The sequence below is a fragment of the Camelus dromedarius genome, chromosome Y, assembly GCF_036321535.1.
Source record: "Camelus dromedarius isolate mCamDro1 chromosome Y, mCamDro1.pat, whole genome shotgun sequence".
Classification (NCBI taxonomy): domain Eukaryota; kingdom Metazoa; phylum Chordata; class Mammalia; order Artiodactyla; family Camelidae; genus Camelus; species Camelus dromedarius.
This window is the reverse complement of record NC_087473.1, coordinates 19,653,977-19,672,122: the sequence shown is the minus strand read 5'-3', so window position 1 is coordinate 19,672,122 and position 18,146 is coordinate 19,653,977. Positions and strand designations below refer to the sequence as shown.

The following is an 18,146-nucleotide window of genomic DNA, read 5'->3' as shown; positions in this document are numbered from 1 at the left end:
ACCCTAATTTTTTTCTTCTTTGGGGCGTATACATATATCCTGGAGTAAAACTGCCAGCTTTCAAAATTAGGTAGTCGAGGACGGGCCAAGCAGTTTGCACGTCGTCACACCCTTTTCCATTCACACTAGTGGTTGTGCACAAGTCCCAGTTCTCTCCAGACCCTGGTCAACTTGCTACTTTCCATCTTTTGGACTACAGCATCCTAGTGGGCGTGGGGATTACACACTGTACGTGGTGCGGCATCGCTGACCAGCTTGCTGCATTTCTAACCCACTGTTCGGGATGTAGCGGGGACAGGCGGTCCACCTCATTTGTCAGATTCTGGGCACAGCTGTGCATTCCCCAGAGTTGGCCCTGCACACCCTTCTCCTCCCCATATATTTGGGACACTCATCAACTCTTGCATTCATGACCACTTCCTCTGTGACCTGCCCTCTGGGGACCCACTGGGGTGTCCGCAGAAGATGCGCCCCTCCCTCGCACAGATGGTTTATCACATGCTTTGATTTCCGGTCGCCCGGCAGGAGAGACGGCTCCAATGGCACCAGCCTTCACTAAGGTTCAGACCCTTAATGACAGCGTGAAGGGGGGACCTCTCCCTGGGGGATGTGTGTTTAAGAAGCTAATTCCATGAGATGGCAGTGCCTTCCTACGGCATTCATTCCATCGTGGTGGAATTGGGGGGAGGGGCGCCTGAGTCCAGAGGGTTTTGGGGTGGAGGGCTCCCAAGAGCTCATCAGAGAGGTGTCCCCCATGGCCACATGAGGGCAGGTCTGCGGTCTGGCCAGGTTCCCCTGAGGGGGACGGTTGTCTGGGTGGGTGCTTGGCTTCTGTTTGCTGGGGGCACAGCTGAGATGCTGGGTGTCGCACAAAGATGGACAAGTGAGCCTTTTCCAGGGGAGGGTCATGGCACGTAGGGTGGGGGACAGACCCCAAGATGCACCCGGGGCTACGTAACGCGCCCAGCCTGGCGGGGCATCGAGACTCCTTCTGCAAGACCCAGAAACGTGCCCCTGTGCGGGGAGCTGCGGCCGGGCCTTCCCGGCACCGTGCAATGTGCCCTTGTAGCTTATTTATTTACACATAGTAGTTTGTTCCTCTTACCCCCCTCCCCTAATCCTGCCTGTCCCCCTCCTGTCTCCCCACTGGTCACCACTAGCTTGTTCTCTGTCATCTGTGACTCTGTTTCTCAAAGTGTCAGAGATTTTTAAATTTGAATAAAGTCCAAATTATCATCATTTTTTTTTCTCTGATGGACCATGTTTCCTGTGTCTTATCCAATACGTCTTCGCCGAACGCTGTGTTGCAACGACTTTCTCCTGTTTTTCCCTGTATAGATTTTTATATATTGAGGGCTCACCCACGGGTCTAGAACTCACTTCAAGTTCGTCTCCTTAGGATGGGAGGGGTGCACGGACGTTCCCTGTTTTGCATGGCGGTGTCCCAGTGTTTCAACACCGCGTGTTAGAAAGAACGTGCCTTCTCCAGTTGCGTTACGTTGGCATCTTTTGTTGAAAATCAGTTTACCCTGCAGTATGGTTGTGTTTTTTTTTTTTTTATTTTTAAGAGGGTGCCTTCTCTCCCGTTGGCTCATGTCCACCCTGAAGCTGGTCCTGAGCTGATTTGACTCCTGTAGCTTTTATGATAAGTCTTGAAATCGGGTAGTGGGAATCCGCCTGCACAATTCTTGTTTTATGCAAGTGTCCTGGCTCTTCCAAACCTTTTGCGTGTCCATGTTAATTTTACAGTCCACTTACCTATTTCTACAAAAATACATTTTTAAAAAACTGAAGCATAGTTGGTTCACAGTGTTGCATTAGTGTCTGCTAGGACTTTGAGTTTGTGCTGAATTTATAGATTATTTGGGGTTGCGGGGGGGGGCGAGAATTGACTTCTGAACAGTATTGGTCTTTCTGATTCAGCAACCTGGTAGATCTTTCTGAAGATTTATACTTCTTTTTTGTTTTGTTTTAATCAGTGTTTTCTGGTTTTTAACAAATATCATTTGCACATACTATTTTAGGTTTAATTCAATTTTCATGTTAATTATGCTACTAGAAATAGTGTTTTTGTTCATTTAATTCATTAAAGTAGGGTTGGTTTACAATATCGTGTTAGTTTCAGGTGTACAGCAAAGTGATTTGGTTTTATATATATAAATATATATATATAATATATATTAAAATATGTAATATATATTATATATAACATAAAAATATATAATATGTATGAAATATATAAAATATATACTTATATATTATATATAAATAATATATAATATATTTATATATTATATATAAAAATAAAATATATAATATATATAAAAATACAAAAATATATAAAAACATACAAAATATATAAAAGTACATAAAATATATATAATATATATCAAAATTAAAAATATATAAAAATATGAAATATATAAAAAATATAAAAATATACAAAATATATATAAAATATATAAAAAATATAAATATATACAATATATATAAAAATACGTAATATATAAATATATATATAAAATATAATATATAAAAATATATACAAAATATATATACAAAATACAAAAATATATAAAAATATATAAAAATATAAATATATATAAATATATACAATATATAAGAAATATATAATATACATAAATTATATAAAATATACAAATATAAAAATATATAAATATATATAAAATATAAAAGATATATAAAATATATAAATATATATAATATATATATGTATATATATAAATATATATATATGGGGGATTCTTTTCCATTATAGTTTATTACAAGATATTGAATACAGTTCCCAGCAGGACCTTGCTGTTCATCTATTTTACATACAGTAGGTGTGTGTATCTATTAATCCCAAACTTCCAGTTTATTCCTAGGCCACCTCCACTTTGGTAACCGTAAGTTTCTTTCTGTGATTGTGATTTTGTTTCTGTTTTGTAAATAAGTTTGTTTGTATCATTTTTTGTTTAGATTCCGCATGTAAGGGGTGTCATGTGATATTATTGGTCTTTCTCTGTGTGACTTAACTGCACTTTGAATGACCACCTCCAGGTCCATCCATGTGGCTGCAAATGGCATGATTCCATTCTTTTTTATGGCTGAGTAGTATTCCTGTGTGTGTGTGTGTGTGTGTGCGCGTGTGTGTGTGTGTGGTCACATCTTCTTTATCTTAAGTGGTATTTTTTAAAGTTTCAGTGTCTAAGTGTTCATCGGTCCCCTGTAACAAAACGATGCTGACTTTTATAAATGGCTCGTTTCATGGTGTCTTCTTGCTACACTTACATGACTTGTTTTAACAGCTTCTTTTCCTAGGCATTCGTAGATTTTCTATGTAGACAATTTTTTTAAAAAATTAAGTATGGTTTCTTCCTTACCAATCAGTATGCACTTTTCTTTCTTTGTCTTTTCTCATTGCTCTGTTGGACATCCAGTTATCCTAAGACTGTGTGTGGGGTGTCCCTGGCCTCCCCTGATCCCACAAGAGAAGCAATCTTTCACCATGAAACATAATAGCGTTCGGCTTTGGTAAACGCTCGGTGTAAGGTTAAAGATCTTGTCTCTATTCCTACTTTGAGAAGAGTATTTTTTTAAAAACATAAATGAGTGTTGACCTTTGCCAAATGTCTTTTCTTCATCTTCCGAGATCATAGATACATTTTATTTATTTTTTCTTCTGTTGTCATGGTAAGCTACGTTGATTAATTTCACTTGTTGAACCAGTTTCCCATCCCTGCCTGTTTCTACTCCTCGCCATGGAAATTATTCCCTTTACACTGATGGTGTTGATTTTTTGACATCCGAGGAAGCCAGAATCACTCTGATTAAAAAATCTCAAAAACAGACCAAGATGTTGCTGCCAAAGAAAACTATTGGCACGTTTTTCCCTAACATAATTCATGGAGAAGTGTTTCCTCCACTTTTGTTTTCTGGAAGTGTTTGTACCAAACACTTTTTTCCCCCTTTTTAAATATTTGGTGAAGCCACCTGGCTCTAGAGGTCTTTTTGATCTGAGGTGTTTAGCAATACATTTCCTGACTCGAGCAGCCATGGGACAGGTGTTCATTCCTTCCTGAGTGAACTGTGGCAGTTTGTGTCTTTCAAGGAATTTGGACGTGTGGACCTCGGTGCTCAAGCTGGTGGGCGGGAATTTGTTTATAGCGTTTCCTTATTAACCTCTTGATATAATCAGCAGGGCCTCAGAGGTGCCCATCCAGCCTCCTTCGTCCGATAAATGTGGTTATTTATTCTCTCTTTTATGTACTGCGTTGATTTGCCTATAGAGGCTTGTTGATTTTATTGACACGTCCAGGAACCAGTGTCTCTTGCTTTTCTGATTTCAGTTACATTGACGATGCTCCGTCTTATTTCCTGGCTTCTAACTTGCTCTGGGTTTAAGACGCTTTGTGTTCATTTCTTAAGGTGAGAGCGCAAATTACGGATTCTAATCCTTTCTTCTTTCTTATCATAAACATCCAACCCTGCGTGCCCTGCTTTAAACACGGCTTCAGCTGAATCCCCCTCATTGCGTCCTGTTGCATCTGCATTTTCATCCGATTCAGAATCTTTTCCGATTTCCCTTGTCACTGCCCTTTGACTCATGGGCTATTATATGTATATATTTTTAGCCAATATTCCAGGATTTTACATAACTTTCTGTGACTCTCCACTGTGATCAGCGCCCATGCATTGCAAAACTTCAGTTCTACGTAAACTGTGTTCTGCTTTATGGCTCAGCATTGGTCCACGTGGGCGAATGTCTTCACGGGCACTTGGAAAGACCGTCATTCTCCCAGATTTTGTCCTTAGAAATTCTTTCCTTTGTCTACCACCCAGCTAAGGATGACAGGGTCTAGTCCGTTGGGTGATAGAAACATTTGCGTCTTAGAGCAGAAATATGCCATGAAGAGTTACTCATACTCAAATCCAAAGTTAAGAATCTCAGAGCTAACTTCGGGGTTTAGGAGGAGCTCAGAGAAGGAAGAGGCTGGGGGTTCTCTCCCCCAAAGCCTCCTGTTCAGTTTTAAAGGGAACCGTTTCATGAAGCGGGTTTCTCCGGCTCAGCAGTGTGGACTTTGGGGGCTGGCGGACTCTCCGATGGGGGCGCCCTGTGCACTGTGGGGTGTGGAGCAGCGTCCCTGGTCTCCACCCACCACACGCCGGGATCATCTCACCCCTCCTCTGAGTTGTGATAAATGTCTCCAGGCATTGCCAAATGTCCCTCGGGGAAGGAACTCACCCCCACACCATGGAGAAATGCAGGTCGATCGCAAAGCCCAGACAACTTGCTTCCACCAGGTGCCCGGTGCAGTGTTCAAGGAAGATGTTCTGAACAAAAGAGCGGGAGGGAACGGCTCAGGCAACACGCAAAAACCCTTTGTAATTGGGGAACCAGGCGAAGCCCCAGGGCAAGGCCCAGTCATTAGAATTTCCTTTAGTACAGATGACATTTCTTTCGTTAGAACCAGTCTTGTCACCCCCGAGCCCAGAAGGGGCCTCGTGGGATTCTCTTATGGTTGACAAGTTTCCGCATGAAGATGTCTCCGGATTAAACGCACCGTCCCCCGAGGACACGGGGCTGCACGGGAGGCCCCCTTAGCTGCACAGAGACGAGAGTCCCTGGCCCTGGTGTTTGTGGTCAGGTTCCCCTGCATTTTTTTTTTTTTAACTGATGGGGAAACCCGTCAGGGGAAGCCGGAGGAGGGACTGGCATAATGAACACACCAGGCAGGGCCAGACCTGGCAGCACTCCTAGTACTCAGAGGAACCGTGCAATGAATACGTTTGTCATCAGCCTTCGGTACCATGTCGCTTGTGGGTCTCACTTCCTTGGTCGACATACTCTATTTGCCGATTAGATGGCACTGCAGGCAAGTTAGATGTAGGCGAGTTCGCCGTGACTTGTGATTGTTAAACAGCCTGGGTGGATCATCCTACACTGATGAGAACAGGGGAGAAGAGTGAGATGGAAGGAATTCGAAGCGGGGTCTCCAAGAGTTTATTTGCACACCCACATTCACAGCAGCGTTGCTCACAGCAGCCAAGAGGTAGAAGCGGCCCAAGTGTGCATGGATGGATGGATGGATGGATAAATAGAATGGGTTGCATCCACACGGTGGAATATTACTCAGCCAGGAAAAGGGGTGAAGCTCTGACCCAGGCGACAGCGTGGATGGGCCTTGAGGATATGATGCTCGGTGAAATGAGAAAGTCATAAAAAGGCAAATAGTGTGTGATTCCACTTGTACAAGATATCTGGAATCATCAAATTCAGAGAGACAGAAAGTTAGACTGGTGTTTCTAGGGGCTGCAGATGGCGCTGGGGAGTGAGTGTTGAACAGACCGAGTCCAAGTTTGGGAAGATGGATGGGTTCAGGAGATGGATAGTGGGGAAGGCAGCAGAACAGTGCGGATGTGTGAGTGAGACCCCCGTGCCTGCTCCCCGCTGTGATAGGAGGGCCATTTCCCCGGGGGACCTTCTCCGTGGGAGCAGAGCGAGGCAGAACTTGCCGTTGGAGGGCTCCTGGTCTTCCCAGACCTCAAGAAGGCACATCCCATGGGGCCTGGGATTTGTGTCCTGTTCCAACACTCCCACTGTCCCAATCACGGATGCTGCAGTGTGACCCGAAGGAGGGAGTTTTGCAGGGGACGGATGGCTTGAAGGCGGGTCGCACGGGACTTGGCCAGATGATGCTGAAGGAGACAGAAGACGTATGTCAACCACGGCGGGTCCAACACTCAACGTCTGAACTGGGAGGCAGGATGCCCGTTACGGTATCGGGGAGATGTGCTTGCTGGGAGCGAGCTGGCCGAGCAGAACATGGCAGAGCGGTGATCTTTTAACACGGCGGATTCGCAGGCGGCAGAGCAGATGGATGGCATCTCTAGGGAGCTGGTCGTTTGGCGAGACCGTAGGGGTTGGGTTGGGCACCTGGAGGCAGGAGCGTTCAATTAAGTTTATTCTTGATTGGCTGGTCTTCCGACGTGAGGGTCAGCCCCGGTTGGTTAGCTACCAAGCATGTTCACGGATGAATCAAGCAGAGTTGAAACCCGTTTTGGGGAGGAATACAGGGGGGCTACTTGTTGCCATGGTGACAGAACCATCCGTCTCCTCTCAAATGTGTGGGAACAGTTTGTTCTCACTCGGAAATTGGATGCGTGGCAAGGTGTACGGAGAGAGAGTGTGCGGGGAGCTTCTTGGGGCGGGAAGCGTGCGGAGAACATTTCGGCTTTAAATTGTGCTGGGTTTCAGATGCTTACGAACATCTGGGCAGAGAGCGCTCCCGGGCAGCCCCTGCAACATTGGATTTAAAAGCAACTGATAAATTGAGCATCTCTTAAAAGCATTGCATGACGGTCTCCCGGGACCGGTGTATAGAGCAAGACACATTTAATGGAAACATGAAATCTGTAAAATGAAAAACGAAATTGATGGACAGGTCGAGGAAGAGGGAGGGGTGAGGGAAACAGAAGGCGTCAGAATGCCAGAAAGCATTTCAGGACCCAGAGATCCACGGAAGTCAAAGGAGACAAGAGTTTTAGGAGACAGGTGGTGATCAGAACTGTCAAATGATGGGGGTTCTGACATAGGAAAGACCTAAAGAACGGACCCCTGGCTCCAGTGGGAGAAGGTGGTTTTGTAATGACCTTTTTTTTTTTTTTTTTTGCAAAGAGGTGGGGAATGAAGCTGCAACAGATGCCCTTTGGTTTTCCTGGAGAGGTGTTTCTGTGCTTCTGTCTGCAGTGATAGGTGGTTGGGACAGTTTGTAGAAGTTGGAGGCTGGACAATCATTCCTTCAGTCTGCTTAAGCATGGGAACATAAGAAGAGCTATAGAAAGAAGAATCAGGCATGTTTCCAAAATTGTGAACCGCAGGTGGTGGGGAAAGTTGGTTCACTCCCTGGCTGAGTGACCTTGGGAAAGTCACTTAACCTCTCTGTGCCTCCTACTACGTAAGGTTGTCCAGGGCATGCAAGGAGTGAATGCCTGTGAACTACTTGATAGATTTCATTAAATAGTAACTATTTATTGTTATAATTTGCCATGGAGCTAGCACCTGACCCAGCAGTCCCACTCCTGGGTATACAGCCAAAGACAGCGAAGACATTAATTTGAAAGTATACATGCACCCCAGTGTTCACAGCAGCACTATTTACAGTAGCCAACATGGAAGCAGCCTAAATGTCCACCGACAGAGGACTGGATACAGAAGTTGTGATATATTTGTATAATGGAATATTACACGGCCATGAAAAAGAATGAAATCATGCCATTTGCAGCAACATGGATGGACCTAGAGATGATCATACTAAGAGAAATAAGTCAGACAGAGAAAGACAAATACCATATGATATCACTTATATGTGGAATCTAAAAAACGCAACAAAATAGTGAATGTAACAAAACAGAAGCAGACTCACAGATGCAGAGAACAAGCTGGTGGTGACCAGTGGGGAGAGGGAAGGGGGAGGGGATTAAGTGGTGCAAACTACTATGTATAAAATAAAGAGGCTACAAGGATACATTGTATCACATGGGGAATGTAGCCAATATTTTATAATAACTTTGAATGGAATACAATCTATCAAAAGATTGAATCAGTGTCTTGTACACCTGCAACTAATACCATGTTGTGAATCAGCCATATGGCAACAAAAAATTACAAATAAATCAATGTATCATTGTGACTCATGGAGTGTGAGTGTTCACCCAAGTCCTCTGGCTAGGACACAAGCCACGTGGAAACAGGCACTGTGTTTTTCTGGAAAAGACACACCAGACGCTAAGCCCCCGACTGACATGCGTGTTTTGTTTGGATAAACACACGTTCTCCCAGAAGGATGTGTGTGGAGAGGTCCCGGGGGCATGGCCGGGTGCAGGAGTGAACGTGCGGACAGTTAGAGAGGCAGCTGTGGGCTCTTTAAAGCATTCCCTGAGGGCCGGAAATCTAGGAACACGGAGCCGGGGGAACAGCCTATGGCGCAGGCTTGCCTTGTCCCGCCGTCTGTGTGCGCTGAGATTTAAACTTACTTGAAATGCCTGTCAGCCTGTGAAATCTCTACGATGGGGCTTCCTTTTTTTTTTGCATCCTCTGGGGTAGATGGAAAGGGCCCTCATTTCATACCCTTTTGGTAAAAATTCCCCTGTGGCCGTCACTGCTAGTGCTTGGCTGAGGGTTGGGTGTGTGTTCAGTCCTGGGCGTGGGACGGAAGGATGACACGTGGCTGTATTTCTGAGTACTTGGCACGCAGGGCTGCTCAGAGGACCGGCCCAGCTTCCCCGGCCGTGGGCTGCTGTTTGCATAAAGTGACATTCTGCTTGCCTCCTGTTATAGACTGAACTATGTCCTCCCCCCCGCCCCGAAAATGTGTATCCCCAAGTCCTCACTGCCAGGACCTCAGAACGCGGCTGTGTTTGGAGACGGGGGTCTTTAAAGAGGTGATGAAGGTAAAACGGGGTCACTGGGGTGGGTCCTGATCACACAGGACTGGGGTCCTTGTAAGAAGAGGAGATGAGGACCCAGACATGCCCAGAGGGACGCCCACAGGAGGACACAGGGAGGAGACAGCCGTCTGCACACCAAGGGGAGAGGGCTCGGGAGACCACAGCCCTGCTCACACCCTGGCCTCAGATCCCAGCCTCCAGGACTGAGAGGAATAAATGTGTGACGTTTAAGCCACCCGTCCGCGGCAGCACAAACACACCTCTCTGCAGGGAGCCTTTGCCTTGGGGAGCCCTCTTTCTTTTTCTCTCTCTCCCGCTATTTGCGTTCTGTTCTCTCTTGGAGCACCCCACAGCCTGGCCCCCTGCTTTGCACTTTGCATAAAGCCCCCACTCCTGGATGCAGCCCCTCCTGAGGGTGCCGTGAGCGTCCTCCCATCTGCCTGGAACATATTTCCACCCCGGATAAACCTGTACGGAAAAGGACAAAGGGCGGTGGCCCCAGCCCTGGGGGAAACCGGATGATATTTACACGCTCAGCTGCCCGGATCGCCATCCCCCCGATGCGTGTTTATCCACCTGGACAGGTTGGCTGCATCGGGAAATGAGAAGGATGCTGTGCTCGGCTGTTCATGGAAGGGAGGTGGGGGCTGCAACGTGCTGGGTACCATCCAACCCCAGGCGTAGATCTCATTGGAGCCTGATCATTGCTCCGTCTTCCGGGACCGCTGCGCGAGTCTCGGGAGAAATGACCCAGATTCACACTGTGTGGACAGGTGACCGTCCTTCCCAGAAATTCTGGCCCTGGATCTCAAGGTTTCCAACATCCCTCCAGCAGCTGGCCTCTCCGGTCTGCAGTTTATCTAGAACGCCTGTGGTTCCAGGCTTCTCCAACTGCCCGGTTTTACATAGAAAAAGCCCCTTCCCCTTTGGATGTAGCCGTTCAGGGCTCTCAGTCTCCTCTCTCTCTGCAGCGAGGAGGCGAGCTGGCCCCAGGACTGGTGACACTGGGCTGTCTTCTTTGCAGTGTGTGTCTACCTGCCGCTGGGGGATGGCCACCGTGTGTGACCCCAGGGCTGTCACTCCGGGGTCATGGTTCTGCACTTATGAGACCCCAGGGAGCTTTAAAAAAAAAATGCTGGCTCAGCCCCAGACACTCGGATTTATTTGATCCGAGGCGGGGGGCAGGGCAGAGGACTCCTAACATCTCTGCGGGGCGTGGCGAAGCGTAAACAGGAGGGGCCGAGCGGCAGAGCAGCCTCCCCCAACACTCCTCACCCAGGACCCCCGAGGCGCCTCCGGGAGGAACAGGCTTTGTTGCCTGAGCTCCAGATGGTGCAGGAGAAACAGACGTGGGGCGTGAGGGGGGCCGTGCCCCGGGCTTCGCGCAGCAAAGGATCCCAGAGCGAGCGGCGGCTGAGGAAAGGCACGTTTATTTAGAGATACAACAAAAGGCGAGAGAAAGGCCACGAGGCGCGGGAGTCGGGCGGTCGGATTAGAGGAAAAGCAGGTCCACACGCCACAGGTGGAGTGCGGGCCGTGTCCGAAGGGGGAGCGAGCGAGCGAGAGGGGGCGGCGGCCAGTCTTACGGGCGCGGTGGCTCCGTGTGCTCATAAGTGGAGGGACCAGCGAGCCAGCCTGGGGGAGGGGCGGGCCATCTCCCACCGTGACCCTCCGCGGGTGGCCTGGGGCCGCCCTGGCGCCGTGGGCCTGCTACTCACCCTGCCGATACGTTGCAGTGAGCTTGTAATGAGGCAGAAGGAAGTCCAGGCTCCCCCCATCTGGAGCCGCAGGGCCTCCTGGGGGTTGAGTCCTGCTGCTCGCCGCTGTGCTGCTCCTGGATCGGCTGCGCCCTGCCGCCCCTTCCCGTCTCACAGTCACCCTGACTTGAGCAGTGGGGGCCGCAGGTCCATCTCAGGGGACCCCCCGCCCCACCGACAGAGACTCCGCAAGGAGGCGGGGCGAGGAGGAGGAGGAGGAGGAGGAGGGGGGCGGGACGGTTTCTGGAGGTCACTCCAGCAGGCTGGCCTCCGGTGGCGGGCGTGTGCCGGCCGGCCGCACGGCCCGTATCGCGCGGGCTGCCCGGCTCCTTGCCTTGCGTGCAGGCGTGCACGTGCCGTGTCGTGCGTTACCCAGCACAGCCGTCACACTCTGTGGCCTTCTACAGGCCACGTGTTATTTTGTGGAGAACACGGGACCGTACCACGGTGGGATGGCTGGGAAAGATACGATTTCCCCCCCTTACGATATAGATACGATGTAATGTGTCCTATATTATTATACAACATTAGACAGCATACATCATATAGACACATTATGATAGGATACAGTGTATTATGTAGACAATGGCCACGTTGTCATGACAGGGCATGTAACAGTTTACATAATAAATGGCATGTATACAATACACGGCGTATATTGCATTGCACAGTAGAATGTGTAACAGTGCAATGCGAGCACATACGATTCTCCCACTTCCCAGACAGCTGTGTACATGCCCTGCTCTGGATAATGTTATGGGTAGGAGCTGAATTATCTAGACCACACCTTGGTCTAGAACGTGTGATGTATGTGACACAGTAGAATATGTAACAGTGCGATTTGGACCCATGGGGTTTTCCTACCTTCCAGATAGATGTGCAAATATTCCACTATATATTCCGTCGTTTGTAGTTACAATGTTACAACTTGGTCTGTGACATACGGCATGTATTCTGTTACGGAATAGATTTGGTCGTAAAGGATTTCCCTGCCTTCCAGATAGCTATGCACGAGTTCTGCTGTGTATTTTATTATGTGTCATAGCTCTACTATGGTAGCTGGGGGTGCGGTGGGCGGTACAGGCTGCGTTACATAATGGAGTATGTAAGTGTGCGATTTGGCCATGTGGGATTTTCCCACGTCCCATAGAGCTAACGTGTATGCGCTCTCTTCATAGTATTATCTACACTAGTTATAACATTATACTCTGGGCCGGGACGGAAGAGGGCCGAGTGTCGAGTCAGAGGGGAGAACACAGTTCAGGGCCTCCCCTCCTCTCCCTGAGAAGTTGGTCTTGATGGAGACGCCAGGGGGTCCCTGGGCCGACGGCCCCCAGTAAGGAGCTCCCTGGATGGGGCGCGCAGACCAGAAACGCAGGCACACACAGGAGCCCAGCGAGCTTGGGGGCCGAGTCCTTGACTGCAGCCCCCCACCCACAGCCCCCAGGCTGCCCCGGCCGTGTGGGGAGTGGGGACGGCTTTGTGGCTATAGCTTGGATGCATCACACGCAGAGATTCCAAGGACGGCAGTGAAGGAAGCGCCCAGGAAAAGGGGTCTGGACCGCAGTCCGTGCAGAATAGGTCAGGGGGGCGTAAGGGTCTAAAAGTTACGTAGAACCGACCAATTTTCAGAAACTCTACAAATGGGCCCTGTTTGCTCTCCTGGCTTTACCGTGAAGTTGACCCCACGCTGGCTTCTAACCCTCAACACTTTATCAGGTGCAAACCCACGGCGTCTTCCAAGCGGAGGACACCCGCCCCGTCTCAGTCTTGGTTCTGAGACGGGACGGAAGTGACCAGGGCACAACGTTTAAAAGAATGACACAGCCGTGGAAGGTCTGACTCCCAGCGGACCCGGAGGCGCAGGGTGGCGGGCGCTTCGCCCTCCTGTAGACCTTGAGCGAGGCTACGCTCCTTGTAACGCATCAGCAGGGCCAGTGGCGCTCCCACGGGCGCCGTGCCTGTCCCAGGCTGACCCTGAGAGGTCGGAGAGTGGGCGGTGGTCCAGTCCCTGGGGATCCCCGCCCCTTCCCCAAAGCAGCTGGAACAATCCGCCCACTTCCTAGCATATGAGCTAACCGGGCCCATCTCTCTGAATAAATCTCCTTTGACTCAGGCGTGGCTCACTCTTGAATTCCTTCCTGCATGACGCCAAGGACCCTCACTACAGGGGGCACATCCCAGGGACTCGCCTGGGACCCGGGACAAGGCCATCGTCTCACGCCCCATCGTCCCGTATCAGTTCTAGCAGGAAATGGACAGTGCCTTCCTGTAGGGTTTTGAAGACTCTGCAAAGACAACCGGGATGGGCCAAGGGAAGTCCTAAAGGATTCGGAGGCTCCTGGAGCCTAGCAACATAGAGGAGAAAACGTCATCGCCCTGAGGTAAAGGGTCAAGGTCCTACTGAGGTTCTGTTCGAGAGCTGTGGCCGAGAGCCTGCCCTAGGAGGTACGTAGGTGATGAAGGACACAGCCGCGTGCGGCCGCAACCAGATGGGGAAGATTCCAGGGAAAAAAACCTCGTAAGTGACTCCCTGGGCCCCTCCCTCCCATCTCCCACTGTTGCCTCCCACCGTCTGAACTCACCTGGAATCGGGGGACCAGAGAGCCTGGGCCGTGTCCATCAGCATCTTGGGGCACAGAGTTGGCAAGGGAAGGATGGAGGCTGCATACAAAGAGGGGCATGGGGAAGTCCCCTCTCCCTGGGCTTCAGAAAGTGTGGTTGATGGCATGAGTTGCTCACAGCTTTTCTCTGCCTGCCTCCCTGGGTCCAGGCTGACCCCTCGTGGAAGGACCACACTTCCCTACACCATGTGGTTGTCACCCATTTTGCTTTACCTTATGGGATGTCAGCCCATGTGCTGCAAACCCAGATGGTTTGGGGTACCCTCTAGACACTTACGCTCCAACATTACAGACAGATGCCCAGGATAACCGAAATAACGAAACCATGGGGAGCAGACATGAATCCAAGCTGATGCATTGGGTTCTGCTCAACCAGGGAGAGGAGGGTGGGAGTCCAGCCTAGATGAGCCAACCTTTGCTGACCCCCAAACTCATAGGTCTGAAAAAACAAACATTTATTATGGTTGGGCTTTGAGATTTAGGGTTGTTTTGTTAGGCAGCACGATTTAAGTCATAGCTGACTGGTATAGAAAACAGGCATCTCCTAGGGTGGGGAAAGGTTATCAGCCCGATCTCTGTATCTTACAGAAATCTCCGGCAAATTGTCTAGATTTCTTCATATTTTCAAAGCAGGGGGTGGGATCCAGAGTCAGGGAGGGAGTTTCTACTTTTTTTCTCTGCTTTGTGAATTTGTGTGGGATGGTGTGTGAGTCCCCTTGAAATTTCAATTCTCTTGGATTTGGGTGTCTAGGGGGGGGGTCAGATTTTAACATTCTGTGGCCGATGATAGTTGGGTGGATGGGATAGGAATGAGTGTGTGTCTGTGAGATACTTAAAGTCCCAAATCCTCTCCCGCCCCTCCCGCTGCCTTCTTTCCTACTGTGAAGTCAAAATGTATCCGTCACACGCACGCTTTGGCTGTCATATACATCTGTACAAGTACGATCTAAAATTTATTTTGCAAAGAATGCACACGCGTGGCAACCTGCTTTTTTATATTCTGTCTGGATGTCACAGATAATAATTCAAGATCCTTTCCCCTTTCCTGGAACTGTCGCTGTGAGTCCCACACATTCCAAATTCCTATTTGATAAATAGCAAATTTTTTTTTAATTGGCTGAAAGAGAAATAGAGTAAATGTACCACAACATCCGCTCCCATGCGGGAAATCTGAGGCACTCACGTCTCCTTCGCTGATGGCAATTTTCCGACACCAGAACGAAGCGGTTTTCCAAAACGATGTTTTCCCTGCTAAAAAGCCAAGCTTCCACGAATGAAAACCAAACAAGTGACTTGATTTAGAAGGCTGACGCCATCCAAGCTGTGCACGCAGCTCTGTTTGTTTGTTTCTGACTTTCTGGATAGTTGGATGAAGGGGGGGGGTGGTGGAATGAGATGTTTCGAAAATAAATCCTGCCACGTGCATGTGTAATTAGGCTCTTGTAAATCAGATTTAAACTGTAAAGTGCCTGAAAGGAATCCAATTATTTCTGTCTCTGGAAACACCCGTTCTGTAAGTGCAGACGTCTCCGCCTTGGCGGTGTGCCTGCGCCTGCGGCGTGAGCAGCATCACTCGTGGGGCGCGCACTGCCGGCGGCCTACGGAGTCCTCCATGGCAGGAAGTTTCCCCTGGGCGGGGCCGTGGCTTCTGGGGGAACGTGTTCTCCCTCCCAGGAGGAGACTGCAAGAGTAGACGGTCTTCTTTGTCCTCTCAACATGGTGGCATCTGGAAGCCTTGCCTCTTAGGTTTTGGGTGACCCAAGGGGACTTCCTGGAGGAGGCGTTCTTGGAGAGGACCAGGTTTGGGAAGGGACTGGGGGCTGGAGGTGCTGTTTAGAGACCCGTCAAGGAGACAGCCGATCTTAACTGTTGGATGTTCATGAAGGTAGAGACGAGAATCGTCTGGGCAGGGGTACCTGCTGGAGAGCTGTTGGTGAACCACAGCTGTGAGCGAAGGCGACGTTGTCCAGTGGAGAGACAGGGAGGAGGACGTGAGGCTGGACAACGGAGGATGTAAGAACTTCATCCGAAAATGATGAGGAGGATTAAAAGTCAGACACAGGGACCTGGATCCTGAGAAAGAAGAGTAAGGAGCCGTGGAAGAGAGAGCTGCGAAATTAGGACAGGGGGCACCTCAGAAGAAGGTGGTCACGGTGGTCCTCAATTCCGCTGAGATTCAAGCCATAGGAGGGCCACAAAGGCACCGTAAGTTCATCAGAGGCAAAGCGAGAGCAGGCTGAGTGGACAGAAAGGGTGTGTCAGTTTGCTATGCCGTGTAACAAGTGAATACAAGTGTATCAGCATAAAAAAAACAGACAGACATTTGTCATCTTGTAGTTTCTACCCATTGGATGTCTGGTACTGTGTTGTGTTTTCTGGTCAGAAATTGATTTCACAGGCCTGAAATCAAGTCGCAGGTTGGGGCCGTGATTTCTTCCGGGCTTCAGGGTCCTCCTGTCCGCTCACTGGTTGTTGACGGAATTTAGTTCCTTCCTGGGTTTTCTGCGTGGCCCCCTCCATCCCAAAAGCCAGCAACAGCCGGTCAAGCTCTTCCCCTCCTTTGAGCTTTTGACTCCCTCCTCTGCCCTCTCTCGTTAGAAAGCTGGTTTTAAGAGCTCACATGGTGGCGTGACGATCCAAAACAACCTCCTTAGCTAAGGCCTGCAGAGGAGCGATCTCACTACCTTGGTCAAGCCTCCTCGGCCATGTAGTTAACTCGTATTCACAGGTGTGACTCCAGGCAGTGGAGTTCTGGGAAGCCAAAACTGTACCTACCAGGGCAGAAAAGGAACAAATTGAGGAGGAGGTGGGAGGTGAGGCTGTGTAGACAGCTTGGAGAAGAGAATGATGGGGACATGGATGGAAAGGAAAGCGGGGGGAGGGTTTTTGGGGGGTTGTCCGTTGGGCATAATCCAGGCTGCACGTACACCCGATGTCCACGGTGAGGGTGGACAAGGACGTCCAGCAGCTGGTGTCCAGATCTTAGAGAAGAAGCGTGGGATGGGGCCCGGGGTGGGATGACAGCGCCAGGTCTGAAAAGAGTTTGCCAGGCACGTGATCAGTCTCCGCCGCCTCCTCGCTGGGGGACCTTGGGGGAGTTCCTTAACCTCTCTGTACCCCGGCGTCTCAGTGTGTAAGGGAAAGTGCGAATAGGAAATCTTTCTTTGGGGTCTGGAGAGCCTGAAGTGAGTTATGACACATACAACATATCTGGGTCTGGTGTGCGGCAAGAGCTGGGGCAACGTTGACGGTGCTGCCCCGAGAGTCACCGTCACTCCGCTGCCCTGACAGTAATGAGACAACTGCCCTGAGAGTAGTAATACTGCTGACCTGAGAGGGAAGGCAGAATATTGCAACCATGGGAGTAAGAGTAATATGACCACCATTACACTAATAATGATAACAGGGCCATCATGATAGAAATAATAACAACACGGCCACCGTGATAGAAATAATAATAACATGGTCACCATGATGAAAGTAATAGTACTATGGCCACCATGAGAGGAATAATAACAACACGGCCACCGCGACAGAAATAATAATAACACGGCCAACATGATAGTAGTAACAGTAACATTGCCAACGTGATAGAAATAATAACAACACGGCCACCATGAGAGAAATAATAATAACATGGTCACCATGATGAAAATAATAGTACTATGGCCACCATTAGAGTAATAATTACAACACGGCCACTGTGAAAGAAATTATAATAATGTGGTCACTGTGATAGAAATAATAGTAATACAGCCGCCATGAGTGTAATAATAACCACATGGCCATCGCGATTTAAATAATAGTAATACAGCCGCCATGAGTGTAATAATAACCACATGGCCATCGCGATTTAAATAATAGTAATACAGCCGCCATGAGTGTAATAATAACCACATGGCCATCGCGATTTAAATAATAGTAATACAGCCGCCATGAGTGTAATAATAACCACATGGCCATCGCGATTTAAATAATAGTAATACAGCCGCCATGAGTGTAATAATAACCACATGGCCATCGCGATTTAAATAATAGTAATACAGCCGCCATGAGTGTAATAATAACCACATGGCCATCGCGATTTAAATAATAGTAATACAGCCGCCATGAGTGTAATAATAACCACATGGCCATCGCGATTTAAATAATAGTAATACAGCCGCCATGAGTGTAATAATAACCACATGGCCATCGCGATTTAAATAATAGTAATACAGCCGCCATGAGTGTAATAATAACCACATGGCCATCGCGATTTAAATAATAGTAATACGGCCACCATGAAAGTAATAATAACAACACGGCCACC

General features: G+C 48.8%; 1 long non-coding RNA gene across 1 annotated transcript in view; it reads left to right on the top strand.

Moving 5' to 3' along the window:
- The window catches only part of LOC116150850 (uncharacterized), a 56,745-nt gene that overhangs the window by 17,157 nt on the left and 21,442 nt on the right, over positions 1-18,146 (top strand). The window lies entirely within an intron of this gene.